This window comes from Periophthalmus magnuspinnatus, chromosome 16, assembly GCF_009829125.3.
Source record: "Periophthalmus magnuspinnatus isolate fPerMag1 chromosome 16, fPerMag1.2.pri, whole genome shotgun sequence".
NCBI classification, from domain to species: domain Eukaryota; kingdom Metazoa; phylum Chordata; class Actinopteri; order Gobiiformes; family Gobiidae; genus Periophthalmus; species Periophthalmus magnuspinnatus.
The window spans coordinates 16,847,431-16,875,067 of NC_047141.1; the positions used below are offsets into that span (position 1 = coordinate 16,847,431).

Sequence of the window (27,637 nt, forward strand, 5' to 3'; positions counted from 1 at the left end):
CACATTCCACAAGTATTTTCTTTTTTCTTGCTAGCATGCAGTGTGAAGTCTAAATTGTGTGGTGAAATACAGCAATGTATTCCTTTGATTTTTGGAAAGTGTCTTCTTAATGAAAGGGTACCAGAGTGCTTTTTTTTTTTTTCTTCACTACATGTATTTAGTTAGACTACTTCCAAATACTGTCCAGCACTGCACTAAAGTTCAGTCCTTTGCTCGTTATAAGCTATTTTTGGAGCTTGAATATACGCTGGTATTAATCTATTTTGTAATGGAGCCTTATATTATGACCACAGGGGCTGTATGTGTGGAGGTGGGACTTCTCTCTCTCTCTCTCTCTCTCTCTCTCTTGTCTCTCTCTCTCTCTCTTGTCTCTCTCTTGTCTCTCTCTCTCTCTCTTCTCTCTCTCTCTCTCTCTCTCTCTCTCTCTTGTCTCTCTCTCTCTGGGCCTCTCCTCTCTCTCCCTTCTCTCAATCTCTTCTCTCTTTCCGGTGTCTCCCTCACCCTTCGCTCTCCCTTCGCTCTCCCCCTCCTTCCTCCCTCTCATCGACTCTATCCCTCTCTCTCTCTCTGTTCTCCCTCTCGGTGACTCCCTCTCTCTTCTGGCTCTCTCTCCTGCTCCGGTGTGTGTCTGTGTGTGTGACTCTCTCTCCTGTGTGTGTCCGGGCTCACATCAGCAGCAGTAGCAGCAGTCTTTTGCCACAGTGGTGCGATGCTGGAGCACAGTCTCACGTCTCTCGGTGTGTCTCGGTCTCACAGATAGAAACATCAGTCAAAGCGGCGGCGTTAGGTGAGTCATTCTTCTTTCAAACGCTCTGTTTAGTGCTGATGGATTTGAGCTGATCCTCTCTCATGGGTGTCTCTAATTAATTAAACAGCTAGGGCAAGGTTTGAATGTTGTATTTATAGGATCGTAAAAAGGTACACAATTCATAACTTTTTGATGTTGGAATGAAACAATATTTTAAACCAAAATTCACTTAAGAATGGTTTTAATATTTCTTTGGATTAGGATTAAAGTAAAAAATATACCTTTGCACTATTGTAAAGATGTTGAGAACCTGTAATAATAATCGGAAAAAGTGACATTAATTTAAAGCAAAAAAGGCTGTGTTTGTTCATTGGCCATTTGGATTGCTAATTGTGTTTAATCCTCATTTTAATAGAAAAGTCTTAATTATAAAATCCTTTTTGTTTGGTTTATTTGTTTTGTCATATGGAAGTAACTATGGATAATCACGATAAAAGGTGACTGTTAGCATTTTCCTCTCTACAAAGCATTATCTCTGTGTGCACTCACATTTCCAACTCTCCTGCAGTGTTCAAACAAGCTTCAAATGACTGAAGAATAATTTAAGGCGCTTGTGAGACTCTGGAGGTAATGCATGGTGTGTCCAGATAGGAAACATAAGCAGTCAGATATATTTCATTAATTTTTGCTCAGATTCAGTCTAATCATGTTGGTTTTCTGAGTTACTTATATCTATTATACCAGTCTTTAGGTTTAAATTTTAGCTCCTGGTTATTGTATTACCTTGTAGCTTAAAGGCTGTTTGTTGTTAATTTGATCTTGTTTAGCTTGTCCTAAAACCCCTCTCAGCTGATTTATTTGAATAATTGTAAAAACCTGTGTATAATGTGTTTGTATGAAGAGTGTGCTCAGCTCACATGTGTGTCATGTGAACGTCACTGTATGTGACTAAAACACCATGAAACTGACAGCACAGTAAACATGCTCTTAATGTGTCTACCATTCAGTCCCAAGTGGTCCACACATAATATGTAATATCCATTTCTGACTACTCTGCTAATTCTTTCTTCTTAGCAACATCAACCTATTTTTTTTTCCTTGCAAAAGGTACATTAGGGAGAATTTGTGAATATCTTGTCAAAAATATTAAATCAAATGAAACAATAAAACTCTTCTATTACACTTTAAGGTCCTTCTGTTTGAGCAAATTACGTCTTTCCCCAGTACAGATAATTGTATAGACAACTGTGAAGGTCAAAATATGTCCTCTGTGTTCTATCTGCATCTAATTAGAAAGCATGTAATGGTCCGATAATCAGGAAATGCACATTAGCATGCTAGTCGTTGTTAGCCTTACTGTCACAACAAAACTCTGCACTGATCTGTGAGAGTTGTGAAAAGTCATAAATACATAAATAAACATAAATAAAAAACAGGTACAGTACCTTTAAGTCAAACCAAAGTTATTATTATTATTATTATTATTATTATTTTTATTTTATTTATTTTTTTATTTTTTATTTTTATTATAAAATGCATGATTTGCCATAAGTTTTGCACTTTAAGCTACCATGTGTCTGTCACCTCACCTGCACTCTCTGGTCTTCTTCTGTCTCTGACAGCAGTAATGTAGATGGCACCTAGTGGTGATATGAGAGAATACATTGGTCAGCCAATCTAAGTACAGATGGTAGTTTTAATGTGCAGTGTTTACCAGAGTGGTCTTATAGCTTAGTGAGTTAATTTGCACTAAAAGGCAGTCAAAAAGAAAAGATTGTGAGTCCAATGCATCTACATGTGACTGCTGTTTCTCCTTCTCCAACCAGGATGTTCTGTTTTTGCTGGATGTTCTGTTTGTTTGCTGGAATTCAGTTGTTAATTCGCTGGTCTCAATAGGAACAGAGGAATAGAATAAATAAGTTCTTGAAAATTATAAACTCAAATAATAACTCAAATAAACAAAGAAGCATACCAACCATATTGCTTTCTTTACTTTAAAGAAATAGTATTTAAGATTGGATGGATATTACATTTCATAAACCTGATCTATCTGTGTCCTCAGATAAAAGATAGATTGATAAATATAATAATAATACTAATACTACTAATAATAATAATACAGAGCAATGAGAAACAATGTGGATTATCACTTAATCACTAAACTCTAATTTCAGGTAAGAGAAGTTACATATTTCATTCTGAAGGATATGAGAATTTTTGAGAGACATGTGCCACATTAACATCTGTGATTGGACCACTCCAGTTGAGTACAGATCCTGACCCTTCTGCATTCAGACAGAATGTCAGATGGAGCTGGTCAAGCAATGAGGTAGCAGTTCTACTGCTGATGTATTCTTAGATACAAAAACTTTGGCCCTGACATCCCATTTATTTATGTTAGAAGTTGGTGTTTTGGTTCTCAAGACGATGATCGAATCAGAAAGCAGAATGAGTCTCACGTGATGCTCTCATTTGGGTTGCCCCTGAAATCCAGTTGGTTTAAACCTAAGCTCCTGTTATTATCGCACTTATGCATCGACTTTAGGCTGTCCCAGACACTGCAGTGCTGGTTAAAGTTTTCACACACACATCGGCCCAAGACCATCAGATTAATTGCGCAGACTTGGCTGTGGATGTGCATCTGTGGAGAGATCTGTGCCTTCACAATACAGTCACAAGAAACTCTTTATATAAACCTGTAATATTTGAAAGGTTTGATGGTTTAATGGTAGACAATATCTCTATCTCCTTCATCAAGTCTTCATCAAGTTGAAACGTAACTCATTCTAGGCACTCTATGACATTGTAGACACAGAGGCATGCACTCTGTTGCACCTGCTGTATACTCTTAGTTGCCTATCAGTTTTATGGCAGAAATATTCTGTACAGTTTCCCATAGTAAATCACATGCAACATGCCAACACATCGTACATGTGTAGGCTTGCAGCGAGATTGATAAATCTGGCCCTAAAAGTGCTGGCTACATACAATTCCTTTAAATGTGTGGTATGTAGCAGTTCTGGTGAAGGAGCTGCTACCACAAGGTTCCACAGTATGGCATTATCAAATCTAATGCAAGTGTTTTATTTATTTATTTATTTAAAGCAAAGAAAGTGCACAGATTGCATTGATCTCAAGGGAAAAAATATGCTCTGCACGAGATTTAGCTGCAAGCTATTTTCCATCTGTTTATTTATACAGCACATTTCATACACAAAAACTACTTACAAAGTCCTGCACAATACACAAATAAAATACAATGCAAATATAAAGTAAGGCTCTATTTAACTCCTTGAAGTAGGAAAACTAGTCAAATTAAATAGTTGCACAGTATCAACAAATAAAAAGGTACGAGGATATGGAGAATAGAGTGTTCCAGAGATTAGGACCAACCACAGAGAAGGCCCAGTCCCTCTGGCCTATCTATCTCCATGGAGACAAGCAGGTGACACCACCATGCTAAGTTACCGGTCAGGTAAGTACGTGTCCACCGACGTGAATGTAGGGGGTTAGAAAGTATGAATGCTGTGAGTGAAGGAGCCAATGGTGGCTGCAATAGAAGCTTACCACCACAGAGTTTGAAGTGAATTAATAATGGCACCATAATGAATGCTGTAGCACAAAGCGCATTACAAGTGGAAGGCAGTTTTTCATAAATATAATTAATCCATTAGCCCTATGTAGAGAACAAATCTGTAGCATATCCATTCCAAATGGGAGATATGGCGTTGAATATTAAGACATGCTCCATGAAACATGTTGGAGAAATTTCTCAGTCTGTTTTTTTTCCCTCTGCTCTGCGATCTCGGCGTGGAAACACAAACAGAAGACCAGCTGCTGTGCTTGTGCAGGGCTGAGGCACGCAGCCAGATGCTTCAATCCCTCACTAAACTAATGCTGTGATCGTACAGTCACCTGTCACATACATCATGGGCTTGTGCTGTAGGTCGAGGTGAAGAGTACATGCATTAGACCAAAATAAGTAGGGATGAGCAATTCAACACTGGAGAGGCTTTACTGTGTAATAGGCCTGGGAATAACATGGTCCTCTCCATTTGATACGATACACAAAACATGGCATAGCACAAAAGCATTGGCAATAAATATAAGAAATCAAAATTTTGTTTGGGGAAGCTTTGTGGCAGGTGGCACAGTGGCACAGGGGTGAGCTCTGCAGCCTCACAGCCAGAAGGTCCTAGGCGGTGGAAGAATTTTGTGTTTGGTTCTCATGCCTGTGTAGGACTGTCCCAGGCGGAATAAAAAATAAATAAAAACATCAACGGCATTAGGCATACAATAGGTGTAACATGCAGGTGACTGAGATGAGACAGGGACAAACCTGACTGCTGATAAGTGTATGAGCATGAGAAGTCCAACAGGTTATAGAAAACAGCTCTCTCAGAATACTTGATTCATTATACTCTATTATGGCTCATTTGTTTTTATGAAATGCATTTAGGAAGTTTGGTCATTCCTATTGCAGTGCTTTTGCTATACTTATGTTGTTTCTACATCAGTAAGTGTGACAAAGATAGAATCTCCTTTATAGAAAGTGATTCATTCGTACTAAAACATGTTCACAATCACTGGTCTCCCACATAATACCTCCCACTGACAGTTGTAGAATTGATTAATCAGCTGCGCTCCATTATAAACATCTTTTCATTTTCTTTTTGAATATATTTGAGACGCATGTGTAAATACTGTCATAAACCATTAGTATTTAGTGGGTGATGTGCCAACTAGGTAGGCTTATTTGTGCAGGGAAAAATATTGCTTATGGACAGAATTACAGTTATAGTTTTTTATTGCTGTAAATATGTTTTTATATATGCATCCTCTTCTCCCATGCCAACTAACTCCATGGCCTCTTTGACTACATCCATAAGTCTCCTCAGTACTCTCAGTCTGGTATCATTTTTATCCTCTTGCCACTGCCAAGATCACAGTATTCATAGTGCAAGTGGTTAAAGACAGTGCTGGAAGAAGTACTCTATCTTGCTACATAAGTAAAAGTACAGATACAGATCGGAGCAAAAAAAAAGAAAAAACTCAAGTAAAAGTAAAAGTATCACAAGAAAAAATCTCCTTAAGTAAAAGTATTAAAGTACAAAATGTACTTAAAAAGATGTCTTACAAAGCTTCAGATGTAGTGATTTTGATAAAGATTTGTGCTGAATTTTTTTCAACAGAAACAACTGAATTGATAGTTTTGTTTTGTTTTTTCAACTGCTTTTATGTGTATATTTTAGTTTGCTCAAATTATGAACGTGTTAAATACAAACCCCTAAGTCTTTTTAGCAGGTCTCAGACAATAATGAAAAGTACTTTTACTTTTCAGTCCTGTTCAAAAATGTTGTGGAGTAGAAAGTATAGATACCTGCTTTCAAATGTAGTGAAGTAAAAGTAAAAAGTATCCACTTTAAAATGTAGTTAAGTAAAGTACAGATATTTAAAAATTGTACTTTACTACTTTTACTTTGTTATGTTCCACCACTGGTTAAAGGGCTTGTATCTGATTTTAATGTATTCTTGTGAAAATAAATGCTCTTTACATCATGTGTTGTATGGTAAAAGCTGCTAAATAAGAAAAACAAGACTGTAAAATAGAATCTATTCATTTTAAAAGGCATTACATGGGTAATAACTAATATTGACAGGGTCGCTTCATTTCATCCAATCAGCCACATACTTACCAAGAATCATGGGGAATGAACCGGCTGACTCTATTCCAGACGAGATTCTGTCATGGTGCAGTTTCAAGAGTGACAAATACATAAATATAGGCACAGATTCAAGAAATATAAGAAAACATTGCATGACACTATCCCGTACAAAGTGACCGAGGTAAAAAGTTCAAACTAAAATGTTCCTGGCTCATGGTTTAAAATCAGGTACAGGCCCTTTAAGTACATTTTTACAGTGTTTTTCGTAATATTGCTGGCTATGGATGTCTATCTTTATGTCTGTCAACTATCCTATAACCTTTTCACCAATTTCTCAAACACCCCCATGACAATTAATATGCCATCTCCAACTAATCTTTGAGTGCTGTTTGAGAATCTTGTCACTTTGCCAAGGGAAAAAAGTAACTGAAGAGCACTTAGAACTGCTAATTTATAAGTGACAGATTTAATGCGTGCCATCTTTGCAGAAATAGTTTCAACATTTTCGCATTATTGGCAAAACATCCATCTTCCAAAATATACATAGAATCGTAACAGTGTTTGTTGCCAACAGTAATTTTCTACACTGCTGAAAAAGGTTGTCTGCGTTTGGCACTTGTTCAATGTATTCTGTAAGCTTTGCAACATTTTATTTGTACCCACCACTTTAAGGCAATAAATAAAAATGCCAACAGATGGATAAAAAATGCAGGGTGTCACACAGTTATGCTCCATGCCATCTTTAAAGCTGACTAAATGTGTTCTGATCAGGCTGACAATCTACACTATAACGTCAAAGTATCTAACAAAGTCTTTATGGCTGTATTTTACCACTAAAATAGACATTTTTCGTTTCTGTTAGCATGCTAGTTGTTGCCTCTAAAGGTTGTAAAAAGCACTTACAAACTCATTCAGGGATTTGGGGTGAATTATTAGGCTGCTTGGGATACATTTGGAAAGGAGTAACTTTGAACAGCTGCAAACCATTTTTTCAAACGTATTTCTGTTTTTCATGAGACAGTAAAGGTACAGCATCTTTAATGTGAGGCCTTTCATATGCTTATAACCCTTTTCACCCAGAACCATTTAAAAACGTAATTACTGTCACAGGTCTGGATAACTTGTACCTTTTCTCATTATGTCCTCTGAGGTGAGGTCATCAAGGTAAATGTTTAATCACTTTTATTCCAGGACCCACAGCATCTAATTAGTCTAAGTGTCCATAAAGTGAAGCTATATGTGGTCAGTGCCTGAGGTGGAGAGTCTATATGGTTATCAATATGTGCATGTCCTTCAATTATGTCTTATGATGTTTATGAATTTCATCACAGAAGCAGCATTACTCTGTAGTAAATATCTATTAAAACAGTCAGTAGACTAAATTCAATTCCTATAAGGACATTGGCCAACTACAATATTGAAGCCTGCTGTAGGTTTTGTTTATAGGGTATTTAGAAAATAGTTTTTCACTTTTTCATAGAGGGCAGCCTATTGAAATAGACAAGAAGTGAAGGGCCACAGGACTAGTTACGACAGCTACGACACTTATTCTTGTTTAAAATATAACACATTGCTGTATATAATGTTTTATAATATAAAGTTTTTAAAAACTGTTTTCCATATATATATATATATATATATATATATATATATATATATATATATATATATATATATATATATATATATATATAACAACTATTTAGTTAGAAATAAGTTACATTTGTGAAATAATTTATCCTCACTGAAGCCTAAAATGTCGTGATGAGCTTTCGTAGCGGGGGATGGTAAGATATTGTCAGTTTAGTTACTTATATATATGTTAGATAGATAGATAGATAGATAGATAGATATTAGCGCAGACGATGTTTTTCGCGGCTCCCAGTACTGATCAGCGTTACTTCCTCTCTGCTATCCGATGCTACTTAGGGCAATAAAAGGAGCTTAACACTTAATCCCTAAACTTTATAGGCAGATCCTCTGAGTTACACCTCCTGGGGCTCTGAGTCATGATATCGAGGCTTCGAGTAGGAATGGTTCACAGATGTTTCCTGTCACGAAGAATGAAAAATTACCTTCAACACCGATCTCGAGTCACTACATATCAACTGCAATAAGGATATATAATGAGAAGAAACATTCCCATAAGATTTCAGTAGGCGCAGTTGCAGGCAGAATCTATCACAAATCCTGCAAAGTCAAATTACAAAGCAAGATAAGCTGTTCAGTTGCATGTCTTGTCCAAGTCCTTGTCAGATGTAATTAAGTGATAGTAGCTTTAGTTCATTGCGTGCGGTGTGTACAGTGTATGTCAGCGTGTAAGTGGTTCACACAAAAGTAATATTCAGACTACAGGTTTTTACCACCTTGGAGGTGTGGGTTTACTTCCTGGCTTGAATAGTTTGCCAAATGTCTCTACTTTCACTCTCCTCATTTTACTCTACAGCTGTCCTGTCCAATAAAGCAGTGATTCTTAATTATAGGACTGGGGCCGCAAGTAGGACCTCAAGCACTTCCGTGAGAGCACCACAATCAGGAGAAATAATGCATTTAATATGAGATTGGGCCCCAGGTTATGAACCCAAGTCTTCAGACTAGAAGATATTTAATTTTAAATATCCCTCCCTGAAGAAACTATTTAGAAGCAATACACAGTTCTTATACATGACTTAGATGAGTTTTCAAAGTGTGGTACTACTGTTTCGAATGTATGAGTATAAGGGTCAATTAAATAAAATAAATTATGCGGGTGCTACAAGAATAAAGTCGTAGCATTTCGACATTAAAGTCGTAATTTTACAAGAATACAGTCAAAGCCTGAAAAAGTCATATTTTCATGAGAATAAAGAGAATAAAGTCATAATATTACGAGAATAAAGTCATAATATTACGAGAATAAAGTCGTAATATTACGAGAATAAAGTCATAATTTTATGAGAGTATAGTCTGCTGTGCGTGAATGAGTGACCAGTGTGTTGTGTGTTATGGAGAATTTGGAGCATTTTCTTCAGATAAACTTTCAACTGGGTTTTACGCACGATGAAATACTGTGTCTTTTAGCCCACCATCACCACACTATCAAGTACTTTGAAGGGACACTGCAATCATTTGAGTTTGTTTAGTTGGAGGAACCATACGGATTTGAAAAAAATTGCTATATCTGAACAAAATGCTCCAAATTCTTCATAACGCACTGGTCACACATTCACGCACAGCAGCCTATATTCTCATAAAATTACGACTTTATTCTCTTAATATTACAACTTTATTCTCATAGTACTATGACTTTATTCTCGTAATATTATGACTTTATTCTCATAGTACTATGACTTTATTCTCGTAATATTACGACTTTATTCTCATAGTACTATGACTTTATTCTCGTAATATTACAACTTTATTCTCGTAATATTACGACTTTATTCTTGTAGTACTGTGACTTTATTTTTGTAGCACCCACATAATTTATTTTTATTTATCTGATCCTTATACTCCGTCGTACAAATGCGCTCGATCAAGGTAATAGGCTTCTGTTTTCTGATCTCATGAAGTGTTTCATTACTCGTGGCTAAGGCTCAAAGGCTTTTGAGAACGGTATTATGAGCGAAAAAAGTCTTCAGCTGTATCTTTGCTTCAGTCAGTACAGTGCTCTTAGATGTCTTTGTAAAACTGTTAGTACATCTTTGGTCAGTAGATCTGGACTATGTGTGCATGTGTTGTAATGTCCAAAACTCTTTGGCAAATTGAGTGCGCCTCCGTACACTCAAGCTCCAAATTGCAATTAAGTTATTAGAAGTTTGGCCAGAGCTATTATTACTCTATATTAACTTGTTTTACCTCCATTGTTGGTTTAGCAAATATTATTTTGTGAATATAAATTGGTTGGGAGGAGTTCGGGGAGGCCATGGAGGAGGACTATCGGACGGCCTCAAAGAGATTCTGGCAAACCGTCCGACGCCTCAGGAGGGGAAAGCAGTGCTTCACCAACACTGTTTACAGTGCGGGTGGAGAGCTGCTGACCTCGACTGGGGATGTTGTCGGGCGGTGGAAGGAATACTTTGAGGATCTCCTCAATCCCACTGTCACGTCTTCCGAGGAGGAAGCAGAAACTGGGGACCCAGAGGCGGACTCGTCCATCACCCTGGCTGAAGTCACTGAGGTGGTTGGCAAACTCCTCGGTGGCAAGGCTCCGGGGGTGGATGAGATCCGTCCTGAGTACCTCAAGTCTCTGGATGTTGTGGGACTGTCTTGGCTGACACGTCTCTGCAACATCGCGTGGCGGTCGGGGACAGTACCTGTGGAATGGCAGACCGGGGTGGTGGTCCCTCTGTATAAGAAGGGGGACCGGAGGGTGTGTTCCAATTACAGGGGAATCACACTCCTCAGCCTTCCCGGTAAGGTCTATTCCAGGGTACTGGAGAGGAGAATCCGACCGATAGTCGAACCTCGGATTCAGGAGGAGCAGTGTGGTTTTCGCCCTGGTCGTGGAACACTGGACCAGCTCTATACTCTCCATCGGGTCCTCGAGGGCTCATGGGAGTATGCCCAACCAGTCCACATGTGTTTTGTGGATCTGGAGAAGGCATTCGACCGTGTCCCTCGTGGTGTCCTTTGGGGGGTGCTCTGGGAGTATGGGGTCCGGGGCTCTTTGCTAAGGGCTGTCCGGTCCCTGTATGACCGGAGCAGGAGCTGTGTTCGCATTGCCGGCAGTAAGTCAGACCTGTTCCCAGTGCATGTTGGACTCCGCCAGGGCTGCCCTTTGTCACCGGTTCTGTTCATTATATTTATGGACAGAATTTCTAGGCGCAGCCAGGGGCCGGAGGGGGCCTGGTTTGGGAACCACAGGATTTCATCTCTGCTGTTTGCAGATGATGTTGTCCTGATGGCTTCTTCGAGCCAGGACTTGCAGCAGGCACTGGGGCGGTTTGCAGCCGAGTGTGAAGCGGCTGGGATGAGAATCAGCTCCTCCAAATCCGAGGCCATGGTTCTCGACCGGAAAAAGGTGGTTTGCTCTCTCCGGGTGGGTGGTGAGTCTCTGCCCCAAGTGGAGGAGTTCAAGTATCTCGGGGTCTTGTTCACGAGTGAGGGAAGGATGGAGCGTGAGATTGACAGGCGGATCGGTGCAGCGTCTGCAGTGATGCGGTCGCTGTATCGGTCCGTTGTGGTAAAGAAGGAGCTGAGCCGGAAGGCGAAGCTCTCGATTTACCGGTCAATCTACGTTCCTACCCTCACCTATGGTCATGAGCTTTGGGTAATGACCGAAAGGACAAGATCGCGGATACAAGCGGCTGAAATGGGCTTCCTCCGCAGAGTGGCCGGGCGCACCCTTAGGGATAGGGTGAGGAGCTCGGTCACACGAGAGGAGCTCGGAGTAGAGCCGCTGCTCCTACACGTCGAGAGGAACCAGCTGAGGTGGCTCGGGCATCTGCTCAGGATGCCTCCTGGACGCCTCCCTAGGGAGGTGTTCTGGGCATGTCCCACCGGGAGGAGGCCCCGGGGAAGTCTCTCGGCTGGCCTGGGAACGCCTTGGGGTCCCACCGGAGGAGCTGGAGGACGTGTCCGGGGTGAGGGAAGTCTGGGAGTCCCTGCTTAGACTGCTGCCCCCGCGACCCGGCCCCGGATAAGCGGAAGAAAATGGATGGATGGATGGATGGATGGAATATAAATTATATTTGTGAAGACGTTCTTCTTCTGTGGTTCTATGTTTTTAAAGACAGATATGTTTCTAAGCCTTCTTTTGTGATATTTCCTTTTCTGGTGAATAAATCAAAGCCACTGCCTGTGTTTCTAATGGCGTGAGTGATTCTCTGCACCACAACCTCCTGGTAATTAGCATTTGTCCTGAAGAGGCTATTAACGAACACAGGCTTGATCATGACTTGAATGACAATCATGTTTTTGTGTTATCTTCAGGGAAAATTTAAAAATGTTTCTTAACATAGTGTGGGGGCGTAGTCATGACAGGATCAAAGAGCACTACCATTGAACCCAGCTGCATCATGGGATTGATTATATGTCAGATAAGACAGCAGTAGTTAACAATTTTCCCCTTGAATGAGCCTATTCTCAAAATGTAGACGGTAGTACATATTCCCCTTGTATGGTGGTCAGGGGTCTCTAGGCATGCTATAATCAAGATTTCATTTTTTTTTGTTAAAGTGTGCCAATGTTTTAGTCTTTGGTGTGACTGACTCCAGTAGAAGGAGCCATATTAAAAAACTAAGGGTAAATTGTTAAGGATTTAAACTTGCTGGAAAGCTGGAACAGTTCCAAGACATCCTTCCATTGATGAACAATCTTAGATAATGTTTATGCTATGTTAAAACATAACTTAAAAGTGCAAAAATACGCATTGGATAAAACAATATAAAGTTTACTGTGCAAGATGCGGACGGAGTACATTAAACAGACATAAACTCGCAACTATTAAATTCTGTATATGGTGTTTTGATAGTATTTTCTACTATTGTCTAAGCTATGTATATTTACAGCTTTCAGGTCAAAAACAGTCAATGTGTGCTGCCTCAAGTTCCCACATAGTACTATGTGACATCACACAGGACTGCCCTGATTACAGCCAGTTGTTCCTGATTGTAAACACCTGCCTTCAGGGGTGGAGTTGGAAGTGTGGATCCCTGTTAGACCAAGCACACTGTTTCTTTTACTCCAAGACCCCGCCCCTCCTCTCATCTCACGTTCCTCTTTTTCCCTCCAAGTACTGCCCATGTTAGCATCTCTATTTGAAATGTGGTTGCGGCTCCTAAACAGGAGTTTAAGTGTGTAGTCTCACTTTAAAACTGTATACACTGTAATACTGTATATCGATATTCTAATTTTACGCATCTCCAGAACAATTGAAATGTTATAAATTGTTCGATGTATCTGTCAATATGTCTTGCAATAGGAATGTCATTTGTCAAATTGTGAGCTTTAATTAATAATGGGTCTCCTGCTTATGCCCCCCACGCAGAGCTGAGGAAGGTGAGCAGAGAGCATCAGATCCTTCCTTGGTTGCTATAAAGACAATGGTAGAAAGAAGTGCTTTCTGATAACTGATGAGGACCATTCAATCAATTTAGCAATTCTAATCAGAATATGTGTCACAAGACCTCATCAGTATTCACTCTTAACATAACCCTCAGTACTAGCTACATTCTAGGACTGAGGGTTATGATAAGAGTGAATACTGATGAGTTGTAGTAGTAGTCTTTGGCTATTTAAAATTATTTTTCTTACAGGGAAAAGTGTACAAATTAGGTAGATGTTCATGCAGGTGAATGATATGTAAATTAATGTAAATCTGGAAGATGCTTGAAATAATCTATACCATATGTTGTTGAGGCTGTACTTCCAACCTTAAATGCCCAGTGATTGAAGTGTTAATGAATTAGTGTAAATATGCTTTCAGAAATCATTTGATATAACACAAACATGTTTGTCATTTGTTGTGTTTATAAGAATTTTATAAAACATTTGACCTTAAATAGCATCTAAATTCCAAACATGGGCACTAGAGAAACCCATGTAGCCCAGGACTGGTAGTTTGCATTTTAATCTAGTCCCAAGTTGAAAGTGAAACAGATTTCTGCTGCATTATGCAAATCTTTTGCTGATCAGGGATTATGGCACATTTATATTCTGACAGTAGGTATGCAGTGGTCAAAACACAGAGGAAATGGGACTAACAGGCCAATTGTGTCTCACTATTGTCTTAAGTGTCAATCTTTCTCCATCAAGCCATTTTCTGTCAAATTATGAACGCTCAGAAATACCTTCATCTTATAGTACATGTTACTTTGTTGGTTGAATTTCTTTTCAAAAATTGCCACAATATTACAAATGTACGCCATTTATTTTGAATAGTGCATTAAGTCTTTGTAATGTAGCTAGTCGATTACATAGGCCTAAGTTTAAAGCTAACAGGAAAATAGCAAACTTATAAGACGTTTAAAGTGTTTATTAATTGAAATGGTGGCTTACAGTTAAAGTGTCATGTACCAAAAGAAATGAATATGTCCATTGGCTAATTGATTGTAATTGAAATGTTTGAATTTTTACTTACCTGGGTTGTCTGCCGTCTTAGGATGTTCTGGCCAAAACAGTCCCTGAGGAGTCAGAGCCCGGTTCCAGGGCAGACAACTGTGTGCTGGGAAGGGGTTCCAAATATTTTATCTTTTTGTATTTAGTCAGTTTAACACTCCTAGATTAATATAGAGGTCTAATTAATTGAATAAATGTTAATACTGTTTTACCAAGGCTAACTTTAAAAAATATAGTTAAAATTGCTGGTGCTTACCTGTGCTGGAGTGTGGGGGTAGCCAATTAAGGGAGGCGCAAAAGGAGCTAACCTCAGGCTGCTCAGTGGAGGTGTTATGTGTACAGGCTGGTACTGACATCCTGGTTTTAAATTTGTCCATGGTTCTTTGTAAATATTCTTGTTTTTTGTTGGTAATAAATGCACTTGGATGAGCACTGGACAACTTGTCTCAGTTCTGTTCCTCATTGAATCCGAGGTTGCTATCCAGGCTGTTATGCTCTTATTAAAAAAATGGCCTTACTGAGCAATCTAGTGGAGTCAGGAAACACAGTGAGCATATTTCAGTATGTACTAAAGGAACTCGAGGAACTGTCCAGTTTGTTCTACAGTGTACTATAGTGTAGTTTGCATTGCCTCCAAGCGATCACTGTGGAGTCTAGCCCTCACATGCTTAAAGATGTACTTCATGAGTTCAGTAGCTGTATTAATAGTATTGCGTCAGGTGGTGTCACAAGATGAACACTACTTAAGCCCCTTTCAATGATGGGATCCGACAGTCTGGAAACAGGCCTGTGATCTGTTAGAAGCCAATCAATGCTTTAACGCAACCTATTTTAACTCATACCTTACCTTTAAATCATGTGTTGATTTTTTAGGATTTATGTCATGGGGATTTGATTTTTGTCCTTGTAAGGGCATTTCCCATGTAGGTAATAAATACATGCCCACTCCCACACACTGTTACATCATTTTTAAATCAAAGTAACTAAGTCTTTTTAAAATATATGTATTTGAATATGTATATTTATGCTTTTTTCCAGTTTACATTTCTCAGAAAATTGGTTGTCTAAACTTGAGTGTTTTTTCCCTGGCCAATGTTCTTTATTTGTAGGATACATCTTGACACAGACAAGAACTTCTGCTGCCATGGAAACTCAATATAAGTCAACCAAAAAGACAGGCTAGAGAAAAATATGTGATTGTAAAAGTGTTCAAAGAAGCAGGGAGAAAAGTGGGGTTAGTTTAATATTAGATAATGGTGGGATATTTGATGAATGCCAAAAACTGAACAAAGAGCAAAGGCAATGTCATTCTCTTAATAGTGTAGACCTTATTATATGGAAGAAGAGCTGATAGATGCTCTTCTGTCTTTGCCTCTTGTGTCATCAGCCACACTACATAGAAGAAAACATGTTCAATGCGCCATGATATAATGGTGGTTTTCAAATTGTAGAATATAAGAATGTCCCAGATGGTGAGCAAGAGCCAGTTATACCTACTGACACTGTACTTTGAGATGAAATATCCAAAATATAAAATCACAAATGCTGAATCTGATTATTTCTATTACTGACTAGACCCACAAACCCCCTGTCTTACCAAAAAAAATCTGCGTTTACAAGTTTTTGCAGCCCCCCCCATCTGTAATAAACATTATTTGCCTACAGAATGTTGTCCTTTAATCTGAAGCCCAGCGATCGGCTTTGTTGCTGTGAATGCTATCCAGTTGTATAAGTCCAGAACTTGACCGTGTCCCTATTCAAATCATGAGCACAGCAAGGAATAATATCAGGCGCTGTCACAAGACTGTCACAGCTGTGTTGCAATTAAAACCCAAACCAACTGTTTTTTGTTTTTTTTTCACCCTAAATGCTCTGCTAATAGATATACAAATACTGCCTCTGCCTGTGTCCTCACGTAACATTGCCATCCTCACCAAAAACCTTTCTTTTTTCTTCTTACTGGTGCTGTGGTTGTGTTTCTCAAATGCCTGAGAGGATGCATTATACGTTTTACTCTCTAAGACACAAGGGCTTTAAATAACTGTTCCCATGCCAACAGAGGTTTGAGGTCTTGGCTGGATGTACAGGGATGCTCTTTTATAAGTGTGAATTGTGAATAGCTTGGGTGTCCAGTTACTTGCTAGATATTGCCATAATGCAAAATTTGGTTGATGTGGGTGGTGAAAATCAATTTAATGTTGTTGAGGTTTGCAAGGCTGACTCTCTGGTTTACATATCCTACCAGAGTTATTGTGTTCTCTCTCTTAAGTTAAAATTGTCCTTGTAAATGAGAGGAATGGGTGGACTTGGCAACTATATAATAAAGTTTCAATTAAACCAGTGGCATGAACAGAATCATCCTTAACTCCTTTAAGGTAGAAATTATTGTTTAAAAATGACTGAAAGAGCGCAGGCATACTTCACCTAACATATTTCAAAACCCACAAAACACAAAACTAAGGTCACTCAATTTGCAATCTTTTCATGAATACACAGCTTTTTATTCAAAGTTAGACAGTTCACATCTGATACTTGACAAGTTTTCTTTTTTTATTTAGCTACTGCTTTGAGAGCCTTCATGCTCATTGTTTCTATGCTTTTGTTAAGTATTGATCGCTTTCTGCTTCCTCACCACACACTGAGATACACTGGCAGCACAATGCGAAAGAGGTAACAGGAGTTGAGAATTAATGGCAGAGCTGTGCATGACAAATAAGCTCATATTCCTGACAGCATAGGAACAAAGGCTGCTGGGATAGGATTTTAATCTGTTGGTTATCAATCACAAAGCCTTTTTCACTTTCTAAGGTGGCATAAACTTCCATAAGTACCATACATACAAGTCAGTTTGTATTTCCCTTTAGCAATAGTTTTCGAATAATATGAAACTTGACCTTGTTACAATGTTAAGTACCCTGCACTTTTATCATTCACAAACTCTGTGGATACCTCATGCAATGTTGATGCAACTTGCTAAATTTGGTATTCTGACAGAGTTAGAAAAGCATGTCCCAATTGTCTTTTGAGTTAATATTTTATGACTGTTTAAACTGTAACATCCTTCATTCCCAGAATTCCTGCAAAAAATCAGAATTTGAGTTAGAAAATCCACACTAGCACATCTTGTCACACAACAAAACATGTAGCATATGTATTCATATGCAACAGAACAAAGTTATATACAGCTGAAACCAGAAGTTTACATACACTATATAAAAAGATGCACACACTTTTTTTTTCTTACTGTCTGACATGAAATCAGACTAAACTTTTCTTGTTTTAGGCCAATTAGGATTACCAAAATAATCTTTATTTGCTTAATGCCAGAATAATGAAAGAAGGATTTTTTTAGACAGTTGTTCATTCTTCAACGTCAGAAGTTTATATTCAGCAAGATTTCTATGCATTTAAATGATTTGTGAAAACCAGGATTGATTGAGTGATGTCATGTCTTTGGAAGCTTCTGATAGGTTTACTGACAACATTTGAGTTAATTAGAGATCCACCTGTGGATGCATTTGAAGGGACACCTGAAACACACTGCTTCTTTGTGTAACATCAAGGGAAACTCAAAAGCAATCCGCCAAGATATCAGGAAGAGAATTGTGGACATGCACAAATCTGGTTCATGCTTGGGTGCAATTTCTAGGTCCATGAAGGTGCTACGTTCATCTTTTCAAACAATTATTTGCAAGTATAAACACCGTGGGAATGTTCAGGCATCATATCGCTCAGGAAGGAGACGGGTTCTTTGTATCAGAGATAAACATGTGTGCATGTCAACCCAAGAACAAAAGCACCTTGTGAAGATGCTGCTGAAGCTGGTAGGAGCATTTCATTATCCACAGAGAAATAAACACTGTACCGACATCAACTGAAAGGCCACTCTGCAGGAAGAAATCATTACTCCACAAGGAAAAGGGGCGAAGCTTGAAAGGCTGAGAACACCATCCCAACTGTGAAATACGGGGGTGGCAGCATCATGTTATGAGGTTGTTTTGCTGCACAAGGGACTGGTGCACTTCACAACATAGATAACATCATGAGGAAAGAACATTATGTGGAAATACTAAAGCAACATCTCAAGACATCAGCCAGGAAGTTAGAGGTTGGGAGCAAATCCGTCTTCCAAATGGACAATGACCCGAAGCATACTGTCAAACTGGTTACAAAGTGGCTTAAGGATAACAAAGTCAGTGTTTTGGAGTGGCCATCACAAAGCCCTGATCTCAAAATTTATGGGCAGGCCTGAAAAGGCATGTGCGAGCAAGGCGGCTTACAAACTAGGTTCTGCCAGGAGCAATGGGCCAAATTTCCTGCCAACTACTGTGAGAAGTTTGTAGAAGGATATCCAAAATGTTTGACCCAAATCATACAGTTTAATGGAAATGGTGCCAAATACTAATGAAATGTATGTAAACTTCTGACTTTGAAGAAAGTAATGAAAAATATTCTTAAAAATCCTTCTCTTATTATTCTGGCATTTAGCAAATATAAATAATTTTGCTAATCCTAATTAACCTAAAACAGTAAAAGTTTAGTCTGATGTCATGTCAGACAGTGAGAAAAAAAGCACATGTGTCTGATCATATAGCGTATGTAAACTTCTGGTTTCAACTGTATATGGACAGTAGTATTTGTTTTGTTGTGTAACTCTTGGTATAATAATTGCGTATACCCGTATACCCAAACCTAGCAAGTAGAACAGACAAGTAGAAGGAAAAGAAAGAACCAATTGACTTCCTGTCAGCTTGTAAAAGTATCTATGTAAACTGCCTGAGCATCTATTGCCAAGTCGCTGCTCTCCACAAAACAGGAAGTTGGAAGGAATCCCAGTAATGCACTACTTAGTGAAGCCTCTCATAATTTTTAGTGCTACTTGAAAACTTCTGCATTGAAAATTGTATTATAGTGGCTGTATGTAACTTTCTATGTTTAATGAGATGAGATGGCAGGCAATCTGACCACCTACCTATTTCTATAATGATATTTGCTCCTATTCCTTAAGTTTAGTGGCTGGTTGTCAGACTGTTGTATTTTATTACAGCTGCAATATAAGACCATTCTCTGTGCCGCAATTGTTAAGAACTTTCTCTACCACATTGTGCTGATTCATGTTTACTTGTTCCAGTTTACATAATTGATTCCACCCTGCTGTTAATCAATAATGCTCAGATCACCTTAAAACACCTTAAAAGGGAAAACTGTGATGTTGAAAGGCGCTATCCTGCATAATCCTTCCATTTTGTCAATGCTTTTCATGTCTCAAAAGTGTTTTAATTCATAGTGCATCTCTCACTATCGTACCAGACTGTTACCAGGCTGTATGAGTAGTTATCTTATTCATCATTCAAGGTGTTCAGTTTGCATAGTAATGAAGTGTTATATTCATCTTATTCTGGAAGTTGCCGTTTGCGTCGCCATCGTCGTTTGAGTTGCATTATTTTGTATGGGGCAATTTTGACAGGAAATAAGTTCTATTCAGACTAAAGGGCTGTTTTAAACCCTCCTAGAGAATCAGTGAGGTGATGACTTGAGTGTGCACATGATCATAGAACATTTTGCAGAAACCAGCACTACTTTATGTCATATTTTTAGGCAAAACTTTTCCCAAATTCGCCATTGTAAAGAATGTGTTTCCTTCTTAATCAGAAAAGCCACCACAAAGAAAGTGTGGTTTGAAGTAAAGAGAGGCAAAAGTGGGCGAGGAGAAGGTCAAGATCTGATTCCCACATACAGTTAGAGCTGCATGGAATTTGAGGGACTGTTTAAATGCACATGCAAATTTTTCTGGTTTAAATGCATTTTTTATAAATATATGAAAATAAAATCACACATATTGGTATTCTGTAGCTCTACTATGTAATACAAAGTGGAAAGTTCAAAGCAGTTCTTATAAAGGCGTCCCTGCTTTTCAACTTTTCAAAAGTTAACATTGCTCAGGCTCTCTAAGCCCAGTGTGGATCTGAGTGGCATTTGAATTGCATTGCAGAGATGAGAGCCTGCTGGTGCCTCACTATTTTACCAGGAGCAAAAACACAGAACAAAAGTCCCCGTCAATAGCATTAATCTCTGGGGTGTCACTGCTGATAGAGGAGTGAGTGAAAGCAGGAGGCGTACACAGACATAAAGAGAGAGTGGTCAGTGCTGTTAGATGGGTGCTTAGATAAAACTAAACCAACAAAGAAACAGACCTTATTATGCGACAGGCAAGGGTAGATTTTGTTTACTGGTTTGATTGATTGATTGGTTTATTTCGAGTTAGTGCCAAGAGAAAAGAATAATCATGTTTACTACATGTACATTATAAACAAAAGAAAAGCACATCACTCGAAAAGGAGTGGGAAGAAGAAAAACTTATATTAACCCACCCCTGATCATATCATAACTTCAAAAATGATGTGGTTACTTTTGTACATTGATCCCAGAACTTAACAAATATTTACATATAGCAAAATAAATTACATATTACATCTGTGTGTATATATATATATATATATATATATATATATATATATATATATATATATATATATATATATATATATATATATATATATATATATATATATATATATATATATATATATATATATATATATATATATATATATATATATATATATATATATATATATACATACATTATATTTACATATATCTATAAACATTTTATTTAATTATTTTAAGATCACCCAGTCTCACTAATTTTGTTTTAAATTTACCCCTTCCCCTTAAATCATAGTGTACGTCCTGTGTGCTGAACAGTTTTTGGATATTTAATGGCAGCATACTTTTGTTAGCTTTATACAAAAGCAAAGCAATATAGAATTTTACCAGATCAAAAAAAAGTTATAATTTTGATTTGAAAAACAGATTGTTTGTATGGTCCAGGTAACCAACCTTGTGCACGATTCTCACAGCACATTTTTTCAATTTGAAAAGGGGAAGAAGTAACGTTTGGTAGTTGTTGCCCCAAATTTCAATACAATATATCAGACATGGAAGTATGAGTGAGCAGTACAGTATGTAAAGAGCCTTTTGATTGAAAATGTATTTCCCTTTATTGATTACAGCAACACTTTTTGAGACCTTGGATTGTATGTATCTGATGTGTGGTTTCCAGCTCAGCTTTTCATCAATCATTATACCTGAAAATGTAATATTAGAAACCCACTCAATTTTAACTCCATCAACAAGTATTGAAAGTTCTGAATTTCTTTTATAATGACCAAAAAACGTAGCTTTTGTCTTTTTCAAATTTAGGGATATCTTATTGGAATCCATCCATAATTTAATTTTATTTAGCTCTGTGTTCATCGTTGTAATAAGTTTTTTTTATAATTGTCACTGGAGAAAAATATACTGGTGTCATCTGCAAATAAAATAATTTTTAATATGTTAGATGTTTTAGATATGTCATTTATAAACAAATGAAATAATTTAGGTCCCAAAATTGAGCCTTGCAGCACTCCACAATTAGAACTCCCAAATCTGGAAGTGTATCCATTTATTTTCACAAATTGTTGTCTTCCAGTCAGGTAACTATCAATCAAATTTAGTGCAATGCCCCTTATGCCATACAGTTTAAGTTTTTGGAGTAGTATTGAGTGGTTTAGAGTGTCAAAAGCTTTCTTTAGATCAATGAAAACCCCCACAACATACTTTTGTTATCTAGTGCATTGGTTATCTCCTCAACAGCGTCCATTGATGTTGATCTTTTTGTTCTAAACCCATACTGACTCTCACTGAATATGTCATATTTATCTAAAAATGAGGAAGGTCTATAATAAGTGAATAAATGTCCATCTCCATTTTTGTAGAGTGGAATTACTTTGGCAATTTTCATATTGTCTGGGAATGATCCCATTAGAAATGATAGATTGAAAATATGTCAGTGGTTTACTAATGCCATTAATAACTTTAACTATAGTCATATCGATATCATAAAAATCAGTTGACATTTTGTTTTGAAATTCATTTACAATTGTTATAATTTCGAGTTCAGTTGCAGGAGAAAGAAAAAATGTATTTAGATGACTTCTGATAAGTGTTTCATCTTGTATTGTGGAGGTTGTTTCTGGAATTTTTTTTCGCAAGTTCGAGACCTATTTTTACAAAGAAATCATTAAAGTTGTTAACAATGCTGGGCATGTCATCTATCACAACATTCTCATCAACAAAATAATCAGGGTACAAATGCTTATTAGAACCTTCTTTGATTACACTATTCAATATACCCCACATTTTATTTACATTATTTTTATTATTTTCGAGCAATTTATTATAATACAATTTTCTACTGTTTCTTATGATATCTGTCAACTGATTCTTATATAATTTGTACCTTCTTTCTGAATCCTTCGTTTTCAATTTTAAAAATTGTCTATAAAGATAATTTTTCTTTTAACAAGCATTCTGTAGCCCTGTTGTTAACCAAGGACAATTTGGTTTTCTCTTTTTAGTTCTACATTGTTGAACAGGACAATGTTTATTGTATGATGACAGAAATATATCAAAAAAATTATTGTAGGCTCTATCAACGTTGTCGTCTCCAAATATACTGATCTCCAATCCTGATAATTAAGGTCATCATTCTGTAATCTGACAGTGTCATCGGAACGCATTCTTCTATATGTAGAATTATCCACATTGTCAATCTTGTTAACTTTTTCGCCACAACAGAGGAAAACTGGTAAGTGATCTGTTATATCGCAGATCATTAGACCACTAATATTATTGTTCACATTGTTAGTAAAAATATTGTCAATAAGGGTAACACTGTGATTTGTAATTCGGCTGGGTCTTGTAATTGTTGGGTATAAGCTCAGGCTAACATTCTGTTAAGAAAGTCGTCTGTCAATTTATGTTTAGCAGGATTTAATAGATCAATATTGTAATCTCCGCATATGTAAATTGTTTTGTTATTGCACATAGAGAACATTTTTTTCTATCCAGTCATTAAATACTTCAACATTTGTGCCAGGAGATCGATATATACAGCTGATTACAGCATTTTTTGTCTTTAAGTTACAAATCTCAACTGATACACACTCTAACATGTCCTCAACTACAACTGACAAATTATCAATTACTTTAAACTTCAATTCCTTACGCACATATATAGCAACTCCCCCCCCCCCTCCCGATCTGTTAATTCTGTTGACATAATTGAGTTCATAACCATCAATGTTAAAGTCCATTCCCTTCTCCTCCTGGAACCAGGTTTCTGATACTGCAATTACACTGAATGGAACAGTAAACTGCAGTAGGTATTCTTTAATTGAAGAAAAGTTTGCATACATACTTCTGCTATTGAAGTGTATAATTGAGTTTGTCGTCTGATTTAATAGAGTGTTCAAATTCATGCGCTGTGTAATATTTGCTATCTACATTTATAGAAGAGAAAAAACGGTTATCAGGGTCTATTTCATTTTCCATGTCCAGTTCATTGTACTCTGTGTAGCCAAACAATTCCAGTTCTGATAGATCCAGGCTATTCAGTCTTTGCTGTAACGTTATGTGACAACTCATTGTTGTTTTTAAAGTAGTAAAGATTAATGTCAGTTAGTGATGTGATAGATGTGACAGATATCATACCTTGTGATACCCAGAGGTCACTTGAGATCCCACTAGGGCTCCGTTGAAATGATCCAGATCACCAAGGGCCTTCACCACCAGCACCTTTGCTTCTGCTGGTGAGCCATTGAGTTTTATAAATATTTTACAGTGTCTGACCCATGTACCTTGGATCAGCCTTTGTTTCTTGAGTTGCCTGGCCCTCCTAGCGATCTCTGCATTCCTCGGTGTCAAATGGTCGTTCATGTAGACCTCCGTGCCTCTCAACAGTCGTCCTTGTTTCATCAGTGCAATCTTTTCCTTTCTGTATATAAACCTTAGAATCACTGTTGGTTTGTCGTCCTTTCTTCTCCTTGGAAGCGGGTGACATGCCTCCAGGTCCTCCACGTTGACAGCGATGCCCCTCGACCGCAGAAAACCGCCACCTGTTGTTCCGCGGAGCATTTCTCGGCCTCGCTGGGCTCACCCCCGCTGATGTCAGTGGCCACTGCTTTTGCATATGACTGGGGTTTGATCTTGAGATCCGAGATGACCACATCGTTGATCCTGGAGTACTGCTCCAGCTCGTCCACCCTCCTTTCCAGGAGCGAAATCCGCGCGTCCTTCTCATTGTTTTCCTTACGCAATTGTTTGATTTCCTTCATAGCGGTCAGAATCTTTTTTTGATCACTGCGAATCACCGCAACTTCCTCGATCAAGGATTCGAGTGACTTTTTGAGTTCATCAGCTTCTTCCGCAGTGATATTTCGCTTTGGTGGCATGTTGTCTTAGGCTGTCCCGGTCCAGAGCCGCGGCCAGAGTCACTTGTGGCTAACTTTACGCAGCTTTTGCCGGATACCGGGTACAAGCCAACAGCGAACAGAACATAGGCAGCTTCTAAATTATGAGTTTTCTTATCCTCCCACAAACGAAGCACACTGAACAGAAATGTTAAAATACAGCAAAATAAATGTTAAAAGCAGTCTAGGACAACTGTTTTATGGATATTTTTTATTTCAAGATGCTGCTAATGATGGAATATGTCCTGCTCCTTAGGATGACAATACAAGACAATAAGACACCATCAGGACATGAAAAAATCATTGTAAAAATAATTGTAAAAAATAATTTATGTTTATTGCATATATCATGAGAGACAATTATTGCATTTAAATTACACCTTTGCTAAATTATGTCTTGTGCATTTAAAACGGTATGGATTCAGTTTCATTTTGTTAGCAACCTTTTTCACTTGCTGATTATAAGTGTGTTTGGGGTCAAGAGCAACTCTTAGGTATTTATAGTCACTGACTGATTCAAGTGATTTTCTATTTATCAACACAAGAGGGTTATCTTCAGCAAAAGTAATTTTAGAAATAAACATCAGCTGGGACCTCAGAAGCCACACTGAAACCTTGTTCATTACATAGACTGTATAAAGTGGACTAAGAGAGTGTGACGTCACCCATAGCGTTCGGCTCCAGTCAAATTAATCTCATCAAGCCTAGCGCTTAGGGCTACGGCAAATTTCAGCCAAGTTCCATATTTGAAATTCCACCCACAAGTATCATGGCAACCGAAGAGCCAATGTGGAGCAAGGATGATGAAGGTAATGCCTCCTTTGTTATAGCTCGCCATAGAATGGGAATGTCCTTGGTTGGAGTCCTTTGTGGTAGTTGAGCTGGTCATGATGTAATCGCTCTGTCCAGCAGTACGTTAAACATTAGCGTTAGTTCTCTATCACCAAGTTAATCTAAACAAGCCTTGAGGTAATCCCAGCTGATTTTCACATGTTGTTGATGTTGTGCATTCATGTATTTTGTTCATCCATCCATTTTCTTCCACTTATCCGGGGCCAGGTCATGGGGGCAGCACTTCCTCAAGCTCCTCTGATGGGACCCCAAGGCATTCCGAGGCCAGCCGAGACACATAGTCCCTCCAGCATGTTCTGGGTCTCCCCTGGGGGCTCCTCCCGTTGGGACATCCCTGGAACCCCTCTCCAGGGAGGCATCCAGGAGGCATCCTCACCCTATCTCTAAGTGAGCGCATAGCCACCTTGTGGAGGAAACTCATTTCGATCTCATGTATCCGCAATCTTTTCCTTTCGCTCATTATCCAAAGCTCATGACCATAGGTGAGGATAGGCAGATTGTCATGATGGTTTCATGTTTTTTGGTATTTAATAAAACTGAAATGTGTCTGTATTAGCATCTTCAGCAGTGACAACTGAGAATGATCACAGATCATTCACAGATTCACAGATTGGGCTTTGAGGACTTTTGAGGGACCTTGGTGTCATTATTTACTTTTCTTTAAAACTGGCTTGATGTAGTAATAAAATGTTTTCTCTTTTTGGAAAATAAATGACCAAAAAGTATTAGAGAGTGTTTGGAGGGGAAGCTACATTACTGGTTCTTCACAGAGCGATCGCAACCTTGCATTTCCTTGTGTTACTGGATCCACAAAAAGAAAAATATATGTAACAGACTCAACTTCAGAGGTAGGGAAGCTGTGATTCAATCAAAGGATAAGGGTTAGATGAAGGCATATGGATTGCTTGTTTATTAATTGTAATTGTTATAGTTATATTTAAAAATGTCAAAAGCATTTGAAATCTGTGGGAATACCAGTTGGTCTAGCAAATTCATGTCTCAAAAGTGTGACTTTTCTCATACAGTCTCACTGTTTATTGTAGCTAATGCAGTGCAGGCCATCTGTTGTATTAATGCGTTGCTCAGCAGCAAACTAATGCAGGAAAACTCAGCAGCAAGTTAATACAGGAAAACCTGCTTATAGATTTCACAATTAAGATCTGTATGTCTCTATCGACGCAACAAGCTTAATTAATTAGTGTGTAAAGACAAAATTTATACAGGGCTGTAAGTCCTGCTCCCCAAATGAATGTACACATGTGCAATGTTACTATGATTTATACTATGAATCTCAGAATGCGATTATATAGCTATTGACATGCTTTTAAACTTTTTTTTTATCTTTGGCTTTAGAACATTTTCACATGTATTAGCATGTGCATAATTGTCTGAGCAGAAGTGCTGTGTATATGCCCCATGAAAGGGTATTTACAGAATAGTTTGGGTTAACTTCTGAGGCCATGATATCTCGAGAAACTTGACTCCAGGACAAACATTTGTATAGCTCAGCCCATTAAGTTTGGTGTTTGGTGTTACATCATTTAACAAGATTATTTGTTAATGGGTCTGTTTGCAGCCCTTGCACTTCAAGCCTCATGTTTTCTTGTCTCAGCTATAGCTTTTTAAATAATCGTGAGTATTTCAGACTATACAGTATCTAATCTTTTTATTAATCATAATCCAAGCTGCAAAGCACTGCTTCCTGCCACTCCAATAAAAAACTTACTTGGGGCAATGGAAGATACGGAAACCATCTAAATGCATTTCCTGCTTTGTCTTACTATGTGGTGTTTTCTCTCTCTTTTTTACATAGTACATGTAGAGCTTAATCTATTCCATAGACGCTGACAAAAAATCAATCTTATTTATTTATTTATTTATTTATCTATTCATCTTTATTTATATAGGGGAACCCATGAGAGTTTATGTAAAGGCAGGTTTTAAATTTTATCTTTTTTAACTTAAAACAATTT

General features: G+C 38.0%; 1 protein-coding gene across 1 annotated transcript in view; it reads left to right on the forward strand.

The window, feature by feature from the left end:
- The first annotated feature begins 720 nt into the window (after window positions 1-720).
- Window positions 721-27,637, forward strand: part of mc5ra (melanocortin 5a receptor) — a 44,909-nt gene continuing 17,992 nt past the window's right edge. The window contains exon 1 of the mRNA XM_033980957.2: window positions 721-787. The gene's annotated coding sequence lies outside the window, so the exon portion shown is untranslated. The remainder of the gene's footprint in view (window positions 788-27,637) is intronic.